Source organism: Panulirus ornatus, chromosome 43 (genome assembly GCF_036320965.1).
Source record: "Panulirus ornatus isolate Po-2019 chromosome 43, ASM3632096v1, whole genome shotgun sequence".
Lineage (NCBI taxonomy): Eukaryota > Metazoa > Arthropoda > Malacostraca > Decapoda > Palinuridae > Panulirus > Panulirus ornatus.
In genome coordinates, this window is record NC_092266.1 from 8,881,282 (window position 1) to 8,904,834 (window position 23,553).

At 41.8% G+C, this 23,553-nt stretch overlaps 1 protein-coding gene across 8 annotated transcripts in view; it reads left to right on the forward strand.

Annotated features, from left to right (window-relative positions):
• Positions 1-23,553, forward strand: part of LOC139762302 (proto-oncogene c-Rel-like) — a 280,381-nt gene that overhangs the window by 40,316 nt on the left and 216,512 nt on the right. For 5 of the 8 annotated variants that reach the window (XM_071686903.1, XM_071686902.1, XM_071686904.1 and 2 more), the window contains exon 2: positions 17,410-17,494. The exons of the other annotated variants lie outside the window; for them this stretch is intronic. The gene's annotated coding sequence lies outside the window, so the exon portion shown is untranslated. The remainder of the gene's footprint in view (positions 1-17,409; positions 17,495-23,553) is intronic. 8 annotated transcript variants of the gene reach the window in all.

Genomic DNA, 23,553 nt, shown 5'->3' on the forward strand with positions numbered 1-23,553 from the left:
TTCTTCTGTTTCCCATTTTAGAAAGTGAAAAAAATACAAGGAGGGGAGGATTTCTGGCCCCCGCTCCCGTCCCCTCTAGTCGCTTTCTACGACACGCGAGGAATACGTGGGAAGTATTCTTTCACCCCTATCCCCAGGGATAATATACATATATATATATACATATACACATACACACACATACACATACATACGCACATATACACACACACACACACATACATATATATACATATGAAAAATGTAAGAAACAATTTAGAAAACTGAAACTTTTAGCTTGAAATGAATGAAAAAATGAATGTCACATAATGGTTCAACCTCTGGCTATGGAAAAAGGAAATGTATAATTTATTTACACAAACGTCAGTAGCAGTTCTCATCAATTTAACCACTGTATCAATAAGCTTCAATGTCTAAGCTACATTTTTCTCCAGTAACACAACTAAATGTTTATAGTTGTGTTACTGGAGTGATAGTTTTCATATATATATATATATATATATATATATATATATATATATATATATATATATATATATATATATATATATATATATATATATATATATATATATTTTTTTTTTATATACTTTGTCGGTCTCCCGCGTTTGCGAGGTAGCGCAAGGAAACAGACGAAAGAAATGGCCCAACCCCCCCCATACACATGTATATACATACGTCCACACACGCAAATATACATACCTACACAGCTTTCCATGGTTTACCCCAGACGCTTCACATGCCTTGATTCAATCCACTGACAGCACGTCAACCCCGGTATACCACATCGCTCCAATTCACTCTATTCCTTGCCCTCCTTTCACCCTCCTGCATGTTCAGGCCCCGATCACACAAAATCTTTTTCACTCCGTCTTTCCACCTCCAATTTGGTCTCCCTCTTCTCCTTGCTCCCTCCACCTCCGACACATATATCCTCTTGGTCAATCTTTCCTCACTCATCCTCTCCATGTGCCCAAACCACTTCAAAACACCCTCTTCTGCTCTCTCAACCACGCTCTTTTTATTTCCACACATCTCTCTTACCCTTACGTTACTCACTCGATCAAACCACCTCACACCACACATTGTCCTCAAACATCTCATTTCCAGCACATCCACCCTCCTGCGCACAACTCTATCCATAGCCCACACCTTGCAACCATACAACATTGTTGGAACCACTATTCCTTCAAACATACCCATATTTGCTTTCCGAGATAATGTTCTCGACTCCCAAACATTCTTCAAGTCTCCCAGAATTTTGGCCCCCTCCCCCACCCTATGATTCACTTCCGCTTCCATGGTTCCATCTGCTGCCAGATCCACTCCCAGATATCTAAAACACTTCACTTCCTCCAGCTTTTCTCCATTCAAACTTACCTCCCAATTGACTTGACCCTCAACCCTACTGTACCTAATAACCTTGCTCTTATTCACATTTACTCTTGACTTTCTTCTTTCACACACTTTACCAAACTCAGTCACCAGCTTCTGCAGTTTCTTACATGAATCAGCCACCAGCGCTGTATCATCAGCGAACAACAACTGACTCACTTCCCAAGCTCTCTCATCCCCAACAGACTGCATACTTGCCCCTCTTTCCAAAACTCTTGCATTCACCTCCCTAACAACCCCATCCATAAACAAATTAAACAACCATGGAGACATCACACACCCCTGCCGCAAACCTACATTCACTGAGAACCAATCACTTTCCTTTCTTCCTACATGTACACATGCCTTACATCCTCGATATATATATATATATATATTTTTTTTTTTTCATACTATTCGCCATTTCCCGCATTAGCGAGGTAGCGCTAAGAACAGAGGACTGGGCCGTTGAGGGAATATCCTCACCTGGCCCCCTTCTCTGTTCCTTCTTTTGAAAAAAAAAAAAAACGAGAGGGGAGGATTTCCAGCCCCCTGCTCCCTTCCCTTTTAGTCGCCTTCTACGACACGCAGGGAATACGTGGGAAGTATTCTTTCTCCCCTATCCCCAGGGATAATATATATATATATATATATATATATATATATATGTATATATATATATATATATATATATATATATATATATATGTATATATATATATATATATATATATATATATATATATATATATATATATATTCCACTGCAATACCATCCAAACCTGCTGCCTTGCTGGCTTTCATCTTCCGCAAAGATTTCACTACCTCTTCTCTGTTTACCAAATCATTTTCCCTAACACTCTCACTTTGCACACCACCTCGACCAAAACACCCTATATCTGCCACTCTATCATCAAACACATTCAACAAACCTTCAAAATACTCACTCCATCTCCTTCTCACATCACCACTACTTGTTATCACCTCCCCGTTTGCGCCCTTCACTGAAGTTCCCATTTGCTCCCTTGTCTTACGCACTTTATTTACCTCCTTCCAGAACATCTTTTTATTCTCCCTAAAATTTAATGATACTCTCTCACCCCAACTCTCATTTGCCCTTTTTTTCACCTCTTGCACCTTTCTCTTGACCTCCTGTCTCTTTCTTTTATACATCTCCCACTCAGTTGCATTTTTTCCCTGCAAAAATCGTCCAAATGCCTCTCTCTTCTCTTTCACTAATACTCTTACTTCTTCATCCCACCACTCACTACCCTTTCTAATCAACCCACCTCCCACTCTTCTCATGTCACAAGCATCTTTTGCGCAATCCATCACTGATTCCCTAAATACATCCCATTCCTCCCCCTCTCCCCTTATTTCCATTGTTCTCACCTTTTTCCATTCTGTACTCAGTCTCTCCTGGTACTTCCTCACACAGTTCTCCTTCCCAAGCTCACTTACTCTCACCACCCTCTTCACCCCAACATTCACTCTTCTTTTCTGAAAACCCATACAAATCTTCACCTTAGCCTCCACAAGATAATGATCAGACATCCCACCAGTTGCACCTCTCAGCACATTAACATCCAAAAGTCTCTCTTTCACACGCCTGTCAATTAACACGTAATCCAATAACGCTCTCTGGCCATCTCTCCTACTTACATAAGTATACTTATGTGTATCTCGCTTTTTAAACCAGGTATTCCCAATCATCAGTCCTTTTTCAGCACATAAATCTACAAGCTCTTCACCATTTCCATTTACAACACTGAACACCCCATGTATACCAATTATTCCCTCAACTGCCACATTACTCACCTTTGCATTCAAATCACCCATCACTATAACCCGGTCTCGTGCATCAAAACCACTAACACACTCATTCAGCTGCTCCCAAAACACTTGCCTCTCATGATCTTTCTTCTCATGCCCAGGTGCATATGCACCAATGATCACCCACCTCTCTCCATCAACTTTCAGTTTTACCCATATTAATCGAGAATTTACTTTCTTACATTCTATCACATACTCCCACAACTCCTGTTTCAGGAGTATTGCTACTCCTTCCCTTGCTCTTGTCCTCTCACTAACCCCTGACTTTACTCCCAAGACATTCCCAAACCACTCTTCCCCTTTACCCTTGAGCTTCGTTTCACTCAGAGCCAAAACATCCAGGGGGTGACTGTATTGTTGACTGGTTGGTAAGGTTATTTAATGTATGTATGACTCATGGTGAGGTGCCTGAGGATTGGCGGAATGCGTGCATAGTGCCATTGTACAAAGGCAAAGGGGATAAGAGTGAGTGCTCAAATTACAGAGGTATAAGTTTGTTGAGTATTCCTGGTAAATTATATGGGAGGGTATTGATTGAGAGGGTGAAGGCATGTACAGAGCATCAGATTGGGGAAGAGCAGTGTGGTTTCAGAAGTGGTAGAGCATGTGTGGATCAGGTGTTTGCTTTGAAGAATGTATGTGAGAAAAACTTAGAAAAGCAAATGGATTTGTATGTAGCATTTATGGATCTGGAGAAGGCATATGATAGAGTTGATAGAGATGCTCTGTGGAAGGTATTAAGAATATATGGTGTGGGAGGAAAGTTGTTAGAAGCAGTGAAAAGTTTTTATCGAGGATGTAAGGCATGTGTACGTGAAGGAAGAGAGGAAAGTGATTGGTTCTCAGTGAATGTAGGTTTGCGGCAGGGGTGTGTGATGTCTCCATGGTTGTTTAATTTGTTTATGGATGGGGTTGTTAGGGAGGTAAATGCAAGAGTTTTGGAAAGAGGGGCAAGTATGAAGTCTGTTGGGGATGAGAGAGCTTGGGAAGTGAGTCAGTTGTTGTTCGCTGATGATACAGCGCTGGTGGCTGATTCATGTGAGAAACTGCAGAAGCTGGTGACTGAGTTTGGTAAAGTGTGTGGAAGAAGAAAGTTAAGAGTAAATGTGAATAAGAGCAAGGTTATTAGGTACAGTAGGGTTGAGGGTCAAGTCAATTGGGAGGTGAGTTTGAATGGAGAAAAACTGGAGGAAGTGAAGTGTTTTAGATATCTGGGAGTGGATCTGGCAGTGGATGGAACCATGGAAGCGGAAGTGGATCATAGGGTGTGGGAGGGGGCGAAAATTCTGGGGGCCTTGAAGAATGTGTGGAAGTCGAGAACATTATCTCGGAAAGCAAAAATGGGTATGTTTGAAGGAATAGTGGTTCCAACAATGCTGTATGGTTGCGAGGCGTGGGCTATGGATAGAGGTTTGCGCAGGAGGATGGATGTGCTGGAAATGAGATGTTTGTGGACAATGTGTGGTGTGAGGTGGTTTGATCGAGTGAGTAACGTAAGGGTAAGAGAGATGTGTGGAAATAAAAAGAGCGTAGTTGAGAGAGCAGAAGAGGGTGTTTTGAAGTGGTTTGGGCACATGGAGAGAATGAGTGAGGAAAGATTGACCAAGAGGATATATGTGTTGGAGGTGGAGGGAACGAGGAGAAGAGGGAAACCAAATTGGAGGTGGAAAGATGGAGTGAAAAAGATTTAGTGTGATTGGGGCCTGAACATGCAGGAGGGTGAAAGGAGGGCAAGGAATAGAGTGAATTGGAGCGATGTGGTATACCTGGGTTGACGTGCTGTCAGTGGATTGAATCAAGGCATGTGAAGCGTCTGGGGTAAACCATGGAAAGCTGTGTAGGTATGTATATTTGCGTGTGTGGACGTATGTATATACATGTGTATGGGGGGGGGGGTTGGGCCATTTCTTCCGTCTGTTTCCTTGCGCTACCTCGCAAACGCGGGAGACAGCGACAAAGTATAATAATAAAAAAAAGAAATATATATATATATATATGTATATATATATATATATATACATGTACATGTACATATTCATAGTTGCTTGCCTTCATCCATTCCTGGTGCTACCCCGCTCCTCAGGGAACAGCATCGTTACTCCCTTGCTTCAGCGAGGTAGCATTAGGAAAACAGACAAAAAATGCCACATTTGTTCACACATGTCTCTAGCTGTCATGTGTAATGCACCAAAACCACAGCTTCCTGTCCACATCTAGGCCCCACAGACCTTTCCATGGTTTACCCCAGACACTTTGCATGCCCTGGTTCATTCCACTTACAGCACTTCAACCCTTGTATATCACATCATTCCATTTCACTCTTTTTCCTTTCACACCTCTCACCCTCCTGTATGTTCAGGCCCTGATTGCTCAAAATCTTTTTCACGCCATCCTACCTCCCCCAATTTGGTCTCCTTGTTCATGTTCCCTCCACCTCTGACACGTATATCCTCTTTCACAATCTTTCCTCACTCATTCTCTCCATATGCCCAAACCATTTCAGCACACCCTCTTCCACCCTCTCAACCACACACTTTCTCTTTTTACACATCTCTCTTACCCTTTCATTACTTACTTGATCAAACCACCTCACACCACAAATTGTCCTCAAAATTTTCATTTCCACACATCCACCCTCCTATGCGCAACCCTATCTGTAGCCCATGCCTCGCAACTGTATAACATTTTTGGAGCTACTTTTCCTTCAGACATTTTTGCTTATTGAGATAATGTTCTCTCATTCCACACATTCTTCATCACTCCCAGAACCTTTGCCCCCTCGCCCACCCTGTGACTCACTTCCGCTTCCATGGTTCCATTCACTGCTACGTCCTCTCCCAGATATCTAAAACACTTCACTTCCTCCAATTTTTCTCCATTCAAACTTACATCCCAATTAACTTGCCCCTCACCCCAATTGAACATAATAACCTTGCTCTTATTCACATTTACACCCAACTTTCTCCTTTCACGCACTTTTCTAAGCTCAGTCACCAACCTCTGCAGTTTCTCACTCGAATCAGCCACTAGAGGTGTATCATCGGCGAACAACAGCTGACTTACTTCCCAGGTCCTCTCATCGCCAACAGACTACATACTCGCCCCTCTCTCGAAAACTCCCTAACCACCCTATCCATAAACAGATTAAGCAACCACGGGGACATCACACACCCCTGCTGCAAACTGACATTCACTGGGAACCAATCACTCTCTTTCTTCCTATTCGTACACAAACCTTACATCCTTGGTAAAAACTTTTCACTGCCTCTAGTCACTTACCTCCCACACCATATACTCTTAAAACCTTCCCCAAGCATTTCTATCAATCGTATCATGTGCCTTTTCCAGATCCATAAATGCTACATACAAATCCATCTGTTTTTCTAAGTATTTCTCATATACATTATCCAAAGTAAGCATCTGATCCACACTGCTTTTAGCCACTTACCTCCCACACCACATACTCTTAAAACCCTCTCCAAAGCATCTCTATCCACCCTATCATGTGCCTTCTCCAGATCCATAAATGCTACATACAAATTCATCTGTTTTTCTAAGTATTTCTCACATACATTATTCAAAGCAAGCATCTAATCCACATATCCTCTTCCTCTTTTGAAACCATACTTCTTTTCCCCAGTCTGATGCTCTGCACATGCTTTCACCCTCTCAATCAGTACCCTCCCATATAATTTCCCAGGATTACTCAACAAACTTATGCCTCTGTAGGTTGAACACTCACCTTTAATCTATGTTTTTTCCATTTGTATTTATGGATGGTTGTGAGTTGCACAGGTCATAAGTAAAGGATCAGGTGTACAGTATCTCTGAGGTAAGGAAGAAAGAATTGTACCTCTGTATTCCCCGTGTGTCGTAAAAGGTGACTAAAGGTGGCAGTAGCAGGGGCTGGAAATCCTCTGCTTGTATTTCATTTTCGTAAAGAGGAAACAGAAAAAGGAGCCTGGTGGGGAGTGCTCATTCTCCTCGAAGGCTCGGTTTGGGTGTTTGAATGTGTATTCACGTAACCAAAATGAGAGGATGGGACAAATAGGTAGTATGTTTGAGGAAGGAAACGTGGATGATCTAGCTTCGAGTGTAATGAAGCTGAAGGGTAAAGGGAAAGAATGGTTTGGAAATATCTTTGGAGTAAAGTTAGGGGTGGGTGAGAAGACAAGGGCTAAGGAAGGAGTAGCACTACTCATGAAGCAGGAATTGTGGGAGTATGTGATAGGGAGTAAGGAAGTAAGTTCTAGATTGATGTCCGTAAAACTGAAGGTGGAGGGTGGCTGCGGTTTCATTGCATAGCACATGACATCTCGTATATGGGTGTGAGCTGCGTAGTCTCTCTTTGTCCATTTCCTGGTGCTACCTCACTGACATGAGGCCGCAATAGGGTGTGGGGGAAAGGAAGAGAATGAATGTTATTTTTTCCTTTCCTTCATTCATTTTTGCTGTTTCCTGTGGGGCGGGTTTGAGATGGGAATGGATGAAGGCGAGCATGTATTAGTGGGTCAATGGGCATTATTGGATGACATATAGATTGATAGACATTCAAAAGAGAGACTTTTGGATGTAAATGTTGTGAGTGGAGCAACTGGTGGGTGAAGATTTGTAGGGGATTAAGAAAAAAGGAAAGTGTCAGTGAGAAGAGAGTGATGAGAGTAAATGAGCTTGAAAAGAAGACTTGTGTGAAGAAATACCTGGAGAGATTGAGTGTAGAATGGCAAAAGGTGAGAGTAAATGAAACGAGGGGAATGATTAAGGAATAGGAGGTATTTAGGGAAGCAGTGATGGCATGTGCAAGGGTTGCTTATGGCATGCAGAAGATGGGATATGGGCAGACTAGAAAGGGTAATGAGTGGTGGATGAAGAAGTAAAGGTGTGCGTGAGAGAAAAGAGAGGTGTTTGGGTGGTACTTAAAGGGAAGGAGTGCAAATGATTGGGAGATGTATAAGAGAAAGCAGCAGGGAGTCACGAGGAAGGTGCAAGGGTCGAAAAAAAGGGCCAATAAGAATTGGTGTGAGAGAGCATCAATAAACTTCAGAGAGAATAAAAGGATGTTTTGGAAGGAGGTAAATAATGTGCAAAAGACAAGGGAACAAATGGGAACATCGGTGAGAAGGCATAATGGAAAGTGAAAACAGGTAGTGATGAAGTGAGGAGGAGAAAAAATGAGTATTTTGAAGGGTTGTTAATTGTGTTTGATGATAGAGTGGCAGATGTAGGGTATTTTTGTTGGGGTAATATGTAAAGTGAGAGAGTCATGGAGATTGGTTTGGTGAAGAGAGAAGAGGTGGTGAAAGCCTTGGTTTGGTGAAGAGAAAAGAGGTGGTGAAAGCCTTGCATGAGATGGAAAGCAGCAAGGCAGCTAGATTGGATGGTATTGCTAATGAATATATCAAGAAAGGGAATGAATGTGTTTTTGGTTGGATGGTAAGGATAATTTGTGTATGTATGGATCATGGTGAGGTGCCTGAAGATAGGCAGAATGCATGCATAGTGTCATTGTATAAAGGCAAGGGGGATAAAGGTGAGTGTTCAAACTTCTGAGGTATAATTTTGTTGAGTATACCTGGTAAGTTGTATGGGAGGGTATTGATAGAGGGTGAAGGTATGTCCAGAACATCAGATAAGGGAGGAGCAGTGTGGTTTTAGAAGTGGTAGAGGATGTGTGGATCAGGTGTTTGTATTGAAGAATGTGTGTGAAAAATATTGAGAAAAAAGATGGATTTGTATGTGGCTTTTATAGATCTGGAGATGTATGACAGGGTTGATAGAGATGCTTTGTGGAAGGTCTAAGAATATATGGTGTGGGAGATAAGCTGTTAGAAGCAGAGAAGTTTTCATCAAGGGTTAAAGACATATGTACAAGAGGGAAGAATGGAGAGTGAATAAATCCAAGAAAAGGATGGTCTGCTGCAGGGATGTGAGATGCCATCATGATTGTTCAGTTTGTTTATGGATGGGATGGTGAGGGAGTTTTGAAGAGAGGGACAAGTATGCTGTCTGCTGGGGTTGAAAGGGCTTGGGAAATTAGTCAGTTGTTGTTTGCCAGTGATGAAACACTGGTGTCAGATTCAAGTGAGTAACTTAAGAAGCTGGTGGCTAAGTTTGGATGAGTGTGTGAAAGGAGAAAGTTGAGAGTGATTGTAAGTAAAAGCAAGGTTATTAGGTTTAACAGCAAGAATGAAAACAAGATTATTAGGTTTAAGTGTGCATAAAAGCAAGGTTATTAGGTTTAACTGTGTGAATGAAAACAAGGTTATTAAGTTTAACAGTGTGAATGAAAACAAAGTTATTAGGTTTAACAAAGTTGAGGGACAAGTTAGTTGGGTTGTGAGTTTGAATGTAGAAATACCGGAGGAAGTGAAGTGTTTTAGATATCTGGAAGTGGCATGGCTGTAAGACATGGCTGTAAATGGAACCAATGAAGTGAAAGTGAGTTATATGATGGAGGATGGGCGAAGAATGTATGGAAAGAGGGAACATTATTTAGGATGGCAAAAATGGGTGTGTTTGAAGGAATAGTAATTCTAACAATGTTATATGGATGCAAGGCATAGGCTTTAGAAAAGGCTGTGCAGAGGAAGGTGGATATGATGGAAATTAGATATTTGCGGACATTTTGCAGTGTGTGGTAATTTGATCAAGTAAGTAATGAAAGAGTTAAAGAGATGTGTATGAATAGCAATAGTGTGATTGAGAAAGCTGAAGTTGGTGTGCTAAAATGGTTTGGACATATGAAGAGAATGAGGGAAGAAAGGTCAAGAAAGTGACATGTGTCAAGTGGAGGGACCCTCACTGATCGTTCCATCACACAGTTCGAGCTTGACTGTGCTCATTGTTCTGGAAAAGACACCTCTTCTGGGGATGATCATATATTCTGCTCTGTCCTTAATGCCTGTACTAATATTCCTAATGGCCCCTTATTCACTCTGTACAATATGCCATGTGAATTTAGGGCTCTCCTGTTTAACTGGAAAAAGGCTAGAATTGTTCCCATCCCTAAGCTGGGAGATCCTGGGAAACATCAACACCTTAGCTTTACCTCCTGTGTTTGCAGGATGATGGAGATAATAATACTTTGTCACCTTCTTCACACCATAGGTGGCTTCCACAACTCCCTCATTGGTTTCATATAACATTGTAGCACAGCACTCTCCATTGCTTCCCCTTATTGCAATCAGGCTGCTTGTGCTTCCGTCTTCCTTGATATTATGGAAGCCTTTGAGACAGCTCAGCCTGCCCTCATTTTAGCTGCATTTGCATGCTTAGGGGTTAAAGAGTGATTTCTTTGATTGATTGCCCCTTACCTCACAGGATGTTAGGTCCAGGTTCGTGTTGAAGGCTCTATATCTCTTGTTCAAGAAATGAACCTCAGCACCCCTCAAGGTGGAGTCCTGAGTCCCACCTTGTTTAACACTTATGCACTCCATTGCATCTCTCCCATGGCCAACAGGAGTTGTCCACTCAGGATATGCTGATGTCCTTCTCCAAGCCCCTGACTAGCTTAGCATGCTGGAAGTCCTTGATTTGGTCTCCAGGGAGTGTGGTTCACTTGGTTTCTGTCTTTCAACTGTGAAGACAAAAGCCATGTGGCATGGTCTTTTTATACCTACCCCCTTGTTTTTATCAGGAATGTCCATGGACTGGGTTAATGAAACAAAATACCTGGGTGTGTATGTAACTCACACGCGGTCAGATCCCTGAAGTCTGTTATCTTCCAGACATGTGCTTTTGGCATGTTGCTCCCCTCTCCACCATTTGCAGGAGTTCCCTTGGTGCCAACACCCCTGTACTTCTCACCATGTACAAGTCCTTGGTCCACTCCTGTGTTGACTGTGCCTCCCCTCCCCTCATCAACTTTAGTTGGAATGCTGTCAACCATATCGAAGTTATCCAGAGAAAGGCTGCTCGTATCATCCTTGGGGCCCCTCAGTGGACACAGTCTACTTCCCTGTATACCGAACACGGTCTTTCCTTCTTACAGGATCGTGTACAGGAGATTTACTTGAAAACTGCCGTTTCCATTCTGTGGGATCCGTGAGGCAACAATGTCCAGGCCAACTTGACTTCTGCTTTTCGAGGCCGACCTCCTCCTAGAAGATGGTGAGGGTAACTCAACCAAGCCCTTCAAGAACACGACCTACTGCCTAATATTGTTGTCAAACTTGCTGTTGGTTCATCTCCCTCTACATGGCTGGACTTTTCAACCTGAAGTGATTGCCCTAGCTGGACTTTTCCTGAAATCTCACATGAATCATGTCATCTCCACACATACCACCTCTCCAGGATTGCCCAGTGGTCTTCAGGTAGGGTCGTCCTCTACTTTGATGACTCTGTTGACCTTGCTATGGGCAAGGCTGGGGCTGGTGTCTAAGTCTCCTGTCCTGATGCCCCTGAGCCTGTCAGACTCTCAGAGTTTCTGATGGGGCATCCTATACTCAGGCTGAGCTGATAGCCCTTTTTGCTGCTCTTCTTGCTGAGGAAAATGCTGGTGGTTTCTACCCCCTGTTTGTCTGCTGCAACTCCAGGTCTGCTTCCGATGGGATTGCACTTGGATCAGGGGAGAATAAGGACCTCATCCTCCAAATACAAGGGCTAACATCAACACTTCTGGATGCAGGCTGTCCTTTGACATTTCTGTGTATACCTAATCAAGTCGATATCTTAGGGAATGGGGCAGCAGATGGTCTTGCCAAGAGTGGCTGTAACAAGACTGCACGTTACTTCATTGTTCCTCGAACGTTTCTACAACTTGGGATCCAGATTTGCCACAAGTAGAGAGAAGCTTGGGAAGCAGCCATCCCCCTGGACTCCCCGCCCACTTGGTACGATACCTTCTGTAAACTCTTCATGTATGTCTATGGAAAAGGGATGTGATTGCTGTCTTATCATCATTGGGTATGACTTTGCTTGGGAGATTGGCATCCTGCCTCCCCTGAGCAATGCGCTTGTGCACTATGCAAAAGATCTGACAGCCACACCCTTGTCCACTACCTTCTAGGATGTCCCCACACACAACGCTTCTGTAATGCCTGCTTGACCACCCTCCATGACCCCTTGATGGAGACATGATGATCTTCCTCATACTGGCCAGATGTTTTGTAAACAATATTGATGATGTGTTGAAGGAATGTCCTTTCTTCCTTAGGTTTTAGTAAGACCCATTGTTATATTTATATGTACACGTGACACTTGCCAGATGCTTCTGGTAGTATTGTGCAGGAGTACCTAGTGACAGCACTGGGATCCCATTCCTCTATCAAGGGATAAAGTATTGAAACTGAACTTGAAAGATATGAGAGGGTAGAGATTTCCAAAGTTTCGAGGAGCATGGAAAGAAACGGTTCTATCAAAACAGTCCACTCTTGATTTGCCAATGGCCACACATTAATTATGTGATGCAGCTGCTTGCTGAGTATTGTGTGGTCTAGCTTGTGGTGGGGGCACACAAATAGTCAGCTTTCAGAGACGAAAACCAAGGTAAAGTGAAATAAAATAATCTGTCTCGCTAATGGCGCTGTTCACCTTGTCATGATAGATAGCATGAGGATGAGATCAGTCCAGATTAGTGTTCAAGACAAGCTAAGGGAGCAGTAAGGGGATCTGTAACCCCTGTGACAGTGTTGCAACAAGTCATTGTTGGATGATGAATGATGCTGGTGAGAGAGAGAGAGAGAGAGAGAGAGAGAGAGAGAGAGAGAGAGAGAGAGAGTGGATGGGTTAGTCTGATTACTATTTGTGTTTTACAGGGAAAGAGTTTTACATTAGTGGGGCCCCCAATCTCTTGACCATTAACTAAAATGCACCCTTTTAAATATTTGTATGCTGTCCGCATTACTGTGTCTTCAACATTCTGTTCCACTCCTCCTCAACTCATTTACTGTGAACGTACTCCCACACATCGTTATGAACATTTTTTTTTTATTTCATAATTTTGTGTTAGGTCCTCAGGATGCTATAGTCTTAATCTTTCAAGGATGTGTTCTGTATAGAAGTCATTAGTTTTGATAGCTTACTTACTGTATGTTTGTGTGTATGTGTGTATGTATGCTTGTGCAGCTATCTCTGAATACTTATGGTGAGATTTTAAGTGTGGTGGGGATGGTGTGTGGTGTTCACTGCATTTTAATGCTTTAATACATGATTATGTACAAAGGCAAAGGGGATAAGAGTGAGTGCTCAAATTACAGAGGTATAAGTTTGTTGAGTATTCCTGGTAAATTATATGGGAGGGTATTGATTGAGAGGGTGAAGGCATGTACAGAGCATCAGATTGGGGAAGAGCAGTGCGGTTTCAGAAGTGGTAGAGGATGTGTGGATCAGGTGTTTGCTTTGAAGAATGTATGTGAGAAATACTTAGAAAAGCAAATGGATTTGTATGTAGCATTTATGGATCTGGAGAAGGCATATGATAGAGTTGATAGAGATGCTCTGTGGAAGGTATTAAGAATATATGGTGTGGGAGGCAAGTTGTTAGAAGCAGTGAAAAGTTTTTATCGAGGATGTAAGGCATGTGTACGTGTAGGAAGAGAGGAAAGTGATTGGTTCTCAGTGAATGTAGGTTTGCGGCAGGGGTGTGTGATGTCTCCATGGTTGTTTAATTTGTTTATGGATGGGGTTGTAAAGGAGGTGAATGCAAGAGTCCTGGAAAGAGGGGCAAGTATGAAGTCTGTTGGGGATGAGAGAGCTTGGGAAGTGAGTCAATTGTTGTTCGCTGATGATACAGCGCTGGTGGCTGATTCATGTGAGAAACTGCAGAAGCTGGTGACTGAGTTTGGTAAAGTGTGTGGAAGAAGAAAGTTGAGAGTAAATGTGAATAAGAGCAAGGTTATTAGGTACAGTAGGGGTGAGGGTCAAGTCAATTGGGAGGTGAGTTTGAATGGAGAAAAACTGGAGGAAGTGAAGTGTTTTAGATATCTGGGAGTGGATCTGTCAGCGGATGGAACCATGGAAGCGGAAGTGGATCATAGGGTGGGGGAGGGGGCGAAAATTTTGGGAGCCTTGAAAAATGTGTGGAAGTCGAGAACATTATCTCGGAAAGCAAAAATGGGTATGTTTGAGGGAATAGTGGTTCCAACAATGCTGTATGGTTGCGAGGCGTGGGCTATGGATAGAGATGTGCGCAGGAGGATGGATGTGCTGGAAATGAGATGTTTGAGGACAATGTGTGGTGTGAGGTGGTTTGATCGAGTAAGTAACGTAAGGGTAAGAGAGATGTGTGGAAATAAAAAGAGCGTGGTCGAGAGAGCAGAAGAGGGTGTTTTGAAATGGTTTGGGCACATGGAGAGAATGAGTGAGGAGAGATTGACCCAGAGGATATATGTGTCGGAGGTGGAGGGAACGAGGAGAAGAGGGAGACCAAATTGGAGGTGGAAAGATGGAGTGAAAAAGATTTTGTGTGATCGGGGCCTGAACATGCAGGAGGGTGAAAGGAGGGCAAGAAATAGAGTGAATTGGAGTCATGTGGTATACAGGGGTTGACGTGCTGTCAGTGGATTGAAGCAAGGCATGTGAAGCGTCTGGGGTAAACCATGGAAAGCTGTGTAGGTATGTATATTTGCGTGTCTGGACGTGTGTATGTACATGTGTATGGGGGGGGGGGTTGGGCCATTTCTTTCGTCTGTTTCCTTGCGCTACCTCGCAAACGCGGGAGACAGCGACAAAGTATAAAAAAAAAAAAAAAAAAAAAAAAAAAAAAAAAAAAAAAACATGATTATGTGGGACAAAAGATAGCAGAAGACAGGGCAGTGTGTGAAAGTGTTATCTGTTTAAGGACAATTATAGTATGCAGGCAGACACGGGAAAATGAAAAAGAAGGCTCCTCCCCACTTGCCTCTCCTTTCAGCACATCACCCTGCAGGAAAATAGCAGTGAAGGAACGCCATTCAGTATGAAGAGAATATATGTACTGGCTTTGGAATTTTAAAGGAAAATAATGAAATGGAAATCATGATCTGTTCTAATGTTGGCTGCTTGGTAACCTAGCAAGAAAGTCAGATATCAAAAATTAGAGGTTGAAATTTTGCATATTATATTGTTCTCTGACAGACATATTTACAGATAATCGGTACCACTGAAGTATTTGTCTAGATGTGACTTAAATGCAGGGAAATTCTTCTCCTTGGCAACATGTGCAGGTAGTTTTTTTGGGTGGGTCCCAATGTGTAAAATTTGCACTGGTCTTAGTGTTGTTGGCTTTAAAGAAAGATCTGGCAACCCAGAGCCTGGGAAGTGAATGATGCAGTCAGCATCAAGTTATTGCATCCTCATACTTGCTGCTCATCTTTTCCTACCGGGGATTTGCCCTGTGCATGTATTATACTCATTTTTTACAAGTCTTTTCCTCATATTGACATTTCTGTTCATGTCGCACTCTTGTCATGCAGTCGTTTAGTATCTCTGTCTTTATTTTAGCTGGAATTGGCTTACACATTAATCTCATAATGTAAGCCAGTTTCTTTTTTCAGATACAATATGTACAATGCTTGCTGCTTGCACTGCAATATGCTGATTTTGTGTCATTTTGTTGAAATGAAATGGACCACATATGACTGACTGTTGAGTGATATCTTTGCTAAATGTCTAATGTCAGCAAGGATGCCATGTAAGTGCATGAAACAGTGCAGATAACTTATATGTTAGTGGGGAGGTGACTCTTGCACCACAGAAGCGTGCCATAACCCGTCTTCAGGAAAGCTTGCAATCTTTACTTTGGTTGTAAGGTTGGGGACCAGGGCAAGAGTTTGGCCCCCACACATTTGATGCAATACATTTGCAACAAACCTTCACAGCTGATTGAATCTTAAAAGACAATCAATGCCTTTTTGTCATGTCCGTGATGTGGCAGGAGCTGATAGATCACGTCAATGACTGTTACTCTGTGGTGCCTCCTGTCCAGCATGTTATTTTTAAGAAGAAAAAATGGACCTTAAGCTGTTCAAATATAACATCTGCTATGTTCCAGCTACCCCACAAAGGACATTCCCATTCTGGAACTTTCAGACTCCATTTCTCTGGAATTGGAGAATTAATAGGATGATGACATTTGCATACACTACAGCTTTGTTAAAACAAGAGCCAGAACACTCAAAACTTTTCTCTTCAAACATAGCTCCAGTCTCTTCATGTTTTCATCTTGGTTACAACCAAGCACTTTTAGACAACCTAGCCTGAGCCTTTGATGAAGATTTTTTGTCTGTGTTACAATTTTTTAAAAGTTATGATTCAGGTGGGAAGGGATTACATCCTCTTGCCCCCACCCCTTTACTCACCTCTTGCAACTGACTGTAGATTTTTGGTTAATCATATTTTCCTTAGTCTCTATTTTCAGGAATATTTATTTATTAAATTCATGTTCTTTCCCTTGGGATAGGGGAGAAAACATTGCTCACGTATTCACTGCATGTTGTAGGTAACTGAAAGGGGCGGGAGTGGTGGATGGCTGGAAATCCCCCCTTCCTGTATTACTTTCCAAAAGAAAGAACAGAGCCAGGAGCCAAGTGAGGATTTTCCCCCTCTAGGCTCTGTCATCTGTTCTTGATGCTGCCTTGCTTATGTGAGAAATTGTGAGCATGTATGAAAAAGAAATTGATGTTCAATATAAAATTGTCAGACACAAGGGCATGGATTGTTTGGTAGCTATATAGTCAGTGATGTAGACATTTGTCATGAGGAAAGGTTAAAGACTGCTTTTAACTAAGGGTTTTGTTTGTAAAAGCTACTGAATGTGTGATAGAATTAACGTTACCACTATGAAGTCTGGTGATTATTTCTTGATTTTGGAAATATGTGTTTGTAGTTTTCTTTATTATCCCTGGGGATAGGGGAGAAAGAATACTTCCCACGTATTCCCTGCGTGTCGTAGAAGGCGACTAAAAGGGGAGGGAGCGGGGGGGCTGGAAATCCTCCCCTCTCACTTTTTTTTTTAATTTTCCAAAAGAGGGAACAGAGAAGGGGCCCAGGTGAGGATATTCCCTCAAGGGCCCAGTCCTCTGTTCTCAACGCTACCTCGCTAATGCGGGAAATGGCGAATAGTATGAAAAAAAAAGAAAAAGTTTTCTTTATTTTGTTGGGTGTTTTGGCACTTTTTTAAGCTTTCTTTTTTGAAATGGTGTAGGAATTAGAGCAGTAATTATGGGTAACTTCAATATGTAAACTAGAAATGAAAATGGAAATCAGATGTCTTGCTATTTGCAGATGACACTGCTGTTTGATCTCTACAGTGAGGTAGAGAAGTGAAGGCATAGATGAAGACATCGCATCCAGTTGAAGGAATGAGTTAGTGAGTACATTAAGAGGAGTGTAAGATGCTGAAATTTTTAGTGCTTCTGTCAGGATAGTGTTCTTTATGAAAAAAAATAATACTATCCCTGCTCCCATATGGAACACAGTCTTGGGCTGTTCCTCGCTACCTTGCCAGACCATGGGTTGTACCCAAACATCTACACATTCACACACATTTTTTTCAGCACTGGGAGATAATGGCCTTGATATTGTCTCCAGCTGTTTATGCAAGCAGATGACAGAACCCTGACCCTGGATCACTGTTAAACCTTAAACTGTTGTGCCAAATGCTTATCACCAACAAGCATGCTGTCATATGCCCCATATGTGCTCATTGGTATTCCTTCCATTGTACATCACTGTCATCCTTTAAAAGCTTCAGAATATTGGAAATGCAACAACCATTCAGCAACTCCCATTATACTATCATAAACTCCTCTCACCTCTAGCACAAACTCTTGACAAACATCACAGAATGCAGACTCTCAACCTTCATAAATACACCATCCATCTCCATAGAACTCCAAAGACAAACTAAATATCTTGCAACTTGGCGACAATGGCAACAAGAACAAACACGCAGAATATTGAACCAACTCGGACAACACACATGCAAATAGTCCTCATCCAAGAAACCAGACACATCCAGATCTACCCTTGCACTTTTCTGCAGCGTTACAACTGTAAGAAATGCCAGACAAGGACAAGGAGGGGGACTTGTTACATTGGTCCACCAAATCATACCTTTCTTAAGACCACTGACATCACAAAACATCTCTCCATAGAAATACAGTCTATGAAAATAAAACTAAACAGTACTAACTAGAATGCTCAGGATGTTATGAACTTTATGGTGGAGCAGTTACTGTTACTGACCTTGATGCATTTACCGGTTGCCAGGGATTGATCTCATAGGTTTGAATCCTGGTTGTGGCAGTTAGTCCACAGTCAACCCAGCTGTTTGTCCAATTCTAGGGGTTGGTCCAGAAAATGGGTACTAGACTCAGGCTAGGGTATATTTTTAAAGTGTAAATGAAATTGCCTTGATTAGGGCCTCAGTTGCCTGTGTGTCTCAGCTAACAAAAAAAAATATACCTACCTCCCTCCTTCACAATCTCTCTCTCTCTCTCTCTCTCTCTCTCTCTCTCTCTCTCTCTCTCTCTCTCTCTCTCTCTCTCTCTCTCTCTCTCTCTCTCTCTTGTGTGTGTGTGTGTGTGTGTGTGTGTGTGTGTGTGTGTGTGTGTGTGTGTGTGTGTGTCAGTATGCCCACCATTCCACTTGGCTCAACACACACATGCATAGTCTCCAGGGTGAACAATTCATAAACCAACTACAACATCTGGGTATTAACCTCTGCAACCTACCAACCAGAATCTCATCCCACCATTTCCAGCAGTTGTCCTTAACAGAACATCATATTTTGCTCATCACAGCATTCTGTTTGTTCTTTAGAGCCTCAACCATCTTACAGTGGTCAAACAACTGAAAAGGGAAAGATCTTCCTGCCCTGAAACCATTTAGTCCTGGGTTAAGGAGATTTTTTCAGTTTCATAAATTCGCTAATTGTAGACATGAAACAACTAGAACTGCTGTATGACCTATCCTCTGACTACTTGCCCATCCTGATATCACTACATCTAAACTCCCCCCCCCCAATAAAAAAAATAAGTACAGGAAAGTAGACTGGTCAGTTTTCACACAGTACATGGAAACACATTTCCAAAACTTCAGCACAGATGACTTCTTATCCCAAGATCATGCAGTTTTACTCTGTGTCTGCGTCATCAACCATGCCAGCAAAAAGGACATAAATTTTGTGCCGTCATTAGACAGAACCAGGGCATGTGAAACGTCTGGGGTAAACCATGGAAAGGTCTTTGGGGCCTGGATGTGGAAAGGGAGCTGTGGTTTCGGTGCATTACACATGACAGCTAGAGACTGAGTGTGAACAAATGTTGCGTTTGTTGTCTTTTCCTAGCGCTACCTACCGCGGGGGGAGGGGGTGCCGTTTCATGTGTGGCCGGGTGAATGGATGGGGGCAGCAAGTATGAGTGTGTATATGTGTATATGTCCGTGTATGTATATGTATGTATACATTGAAATGTATAGGTATGTATATGTGCTTGTGTGAGTGTCTATGTATATCGTTTGTATGTGGGTGGGTTGGGCCATTCTTTCATCTGTTTCCTTGTGCTACCTTGCAAACGCAGGAGACAGCGAATAAGTATGATGGATAAATATTGTATGTATACAGGTATACCACCAATTTTCCAGCACTTTTGGTTCTAAAGCCTTGCTGTATTAACCATTTTGCTAGACCAACTGTGATCACGTAATAATAGTTCATCAACACACCTCTAACCCATTAATCATACATCTCCCATGTGTCTAAAGTATACCATATGTCTAAAGTATTCGTCTGCATTGTAGACCTGCTTAGTACTTAGGTGCTTGTCAGCTATGAGTTTCACAAATTTGTCTACATACTCGGCAACTCCTTCGTGGTTTGCAGACTGCTTTTCTCTGCACACCTTATTCATGGAGATTCCATGATGCATCTTGAATCTTTGAAGCCATCCTTCACTATAGTCATGCTCATGTTATAATTTAAGTTCTTTACGGAAAAACTTAGCCTGGTCCATTATCATGCTACCTGACAAGTCCACTCCATCACTCCAGTGCTGTCGAAACCATTCCATCATCACTTGATCATGCTCAGTACTCTTACCCTCTTTCATAGTTTTTCTAATCGTTATTTTCTTCTTGGAATTCCTGTCTGCATAGAATTTCAATATTACATGCTGAGTGACTGTGTCAGCAGTTTTGGTGCACAAGACCAGGTATTAGAGATGGGTGACTTAAATGTGGAAGTGAGCAATGTGGCAGTTGAGGGTTTGATTAGTGTACATGGGGTATTCACTTTTGTGAATGGAAATGGTGAAGAGCTTTTGGATTTGTGTGCTGAAAAAAGACTGGTGATTGGGAATACCTCGTTTGAAAAGAGATACACACAAGTATACATTTGTGAGTAGGAGAGATGGTCAACAGGCATTATTAGATTAGTATTAATTTATAGGTTTGTAAAAAGAGAGACTTTTGTATGTAAATGTGCTCAGAGGGGCTGCTGGTGGGATATCCGATCACTGTCTTGTGAGGCTGAGGGTGAAGATTAGAGGATTTCGAAAAAGAGGTAGAAATGTCAGGGAGAAGAGAGTGGTGAGAATATTTGAGTTTGGAAAAGAGACTTGTGCAAAGAAGCACCAGCAATAATTGAGTGTAGAATGGCAAAATGTGAGAGCAAATGAATTAAGGGGAGTGGATGAGGAATGGAATGTATTAAGGGAAGCAGTGATGGCATGTGCAAGAGATGCGTGTGGTTTGCGAAGTGTGAGAGGGAAGCAGATTGGAAAGGGTAGTGAGTTGTGGAATGAAGAAGTAAAAGTGTTAGTGAAAGAGAAAACCAGGGTATGTGATGCGTCTTGGGTAAACCATAGAAAGTTTTGAGGGGCCTGGATGTGGAAAGGGAGCTGTGGTTACAGTGCATTATACATGACAGCTAGAGACTGAGTGTGAACGAATGTGGCCTTTGTTGTCTTTTCCTAGCGCTACCCCACGCACATGTGGGGTTAGGGGGTTGTTATTTCATGTGTGGCGGGATGATGACAGGAATGAATAAAGGCAGCAAGTATGAATTATGTACACGTGTATATATGTATATGTCTGTGTATATATGGGTATACATTGAAATGTATAGGTATGTATATGTGTGTGTGTGTGGACGTGTATGTATATACATGTGTATGTGGGTGGGTTGGGCCATTCTTTCGTCTGTTTCCTTGCGCTACCTCGCTAACGTGGGAGACAGCAACAAAGTATAATAAGATAATAATAATATGTATATATGTGTATACATTGAAATGTATAGGTATGTATATGTGTGTGTGTGGACGTGTATGTATATACATGTGTATGTGGGTGGGTTGGGCCATTCTTTCATCTGTTTCCTTGCGCTACCTCACTAATGCGGGAGACAGCGACAAAGTATAATGAAAAAAAAATCTATGTTTCACTTAATCCCTGGCCTTGATGTGAACTTGTATCTGTGACAAGTCCTCCAATATAAGAAAATCCATGCCCCTTCAGGCAACCCAGCCTAAGCCTTCAAGGAAAGATCCATGCTTGGCTTATTGTGTTCCTGTCTTTGGAAAGTGATGATGCAAGGATGGGAGGCTTTCTAGGACTGTGCTACCACCTGTGACATGCTGCAGATATATGTCTACCCCTGTCCTTGGGATAAAGGAAATTTATGATTTCGTTATTGGATCTTGTGAATTATGTGTTGCCAGATGGTGTGTGAGAGATTGAGAGACTTTATGTTTATGGACTAAATTTCAACAGTTCCCCTGTATGTGAGGCAGAAATGAAAGACAGCAATCTGGGACAAGGGAAGGGATACATGACATATATTGGAGTACTGGCTCACTTTGCTGTGGTCTGTACTCATCCCAGGAGCCAGGTGGTAGAACCTTTCTGATTGGTGCCTACCTAGTACTTACTGTATGATGTGAATTCAAGAATATTTTCTTGAAATTTTGATAATATTTTCAACAATGTGTGGTGTGTGTGGTGTGAGGTGGTTTGATCGAGTAAGTAACGTAAGGGTAAGAGAGATGTGTGGAAATAAAAAGAGCGTGGTTGAGAGAGCAGAAGAGGGTGTTTTGAAATGGTTTGGGCACATGGAGAGAATGAGTGAGGAAAGATTGACCAAGAGGATATATGTGTTGGAGGTGGAGGGAACGAGGAGAAGTGGGAGACCAAATTGGAGGTGGAAAGATGGAGTGAAAAAGATTTTGTGTGATTGGGGCCTGAACATGCAGAAGGGTGAAAGGAGGGCAAGGAATAGAGTGAATTGGATCGATGTGGTATACCGGGGTTGACGTGCTGTCAGTGGATTGAATCAGGGCATGTGAAGCGTCTGGGGTAAACCATGGAAAGCTATGTAGGTATGTATATTTGCGTGTGCGGATGTGTATGTATATACATGTGTATGGGGGTGGGTTGGGCCATTTCTTTCGTCTGTTTCCTTGCGCTACCTTGCAAACGTGGGAGACAGCAAAAAAGAAAGAAAAAAAATTTTTTTAACATTAACTAGAGATTGGGTATGGCTGTTTATGGTGAATCTTCAAGATGAGAAAATCTGTTGTAGTTCAGGATACATCAAAGTGTAATAGTAGGGATGGATAACTTTCAGTACATAGTTGGGATTGAAAGGATAGATAAAGTGGAGGTATTAGAAGGTTTTGTGGTTTGAAGAAGTCATTAGATTGGCTCAAACATGAAAATCTTTTAGGTTGGTATGGTTAAGTGAAATGTATGGAAGATGATTGGTTGGAGTTAAGTTATTCAGACTCATCAGCAGAGAACAGATTTCTTTTTTAGCAATTCAACGAACTTTTCAAATTAGTCTTAGCAGGCAATTATGGCAAAATCGATTTTCAGATTTTTTTTAGCCAATTCACTTATGCTCATGATTTGTGACATTTTTTGTTATGAAGTATCTTCAAATGAGCTCAGAGAATTTATTGAGAGTGTGCTCATTGCACATTCAGAGAAGTAATATTATTACCATATCAGGGGATGTTTTAAAAGAAAAAAGAAAAGAGGTCACTGACCTTGGTCTTGGCACATAGTAGTGTTATTGCATAATGCTGTGACTTTATTGTCATTTCATAAAACACTTTCATTTATATGCATATCACTTGTGCTTTCCCTTAAGAATTGCTTTCATGGCTATATCATTGAGAATTGTCAACTTATTTTCTTATTTTTTTCTTGTCTTTGATGCTGTATTCTATCTTATGTATCTTTGGCATTACTTGTTCTGTATTGATTTTACATCATTATTTTCTCTCTGTCTCTTTTGTAGTATTTAAACAAAGATATAAAAGCCTGAACCTTGGCTTTTATTTAGTCATTTATATATTGCTGTTGTTTTCATTGTAGATGTAGCAAGTTCTAATGCTTATGAAGTTTTGCATTCATTTAGATCATTGTTTT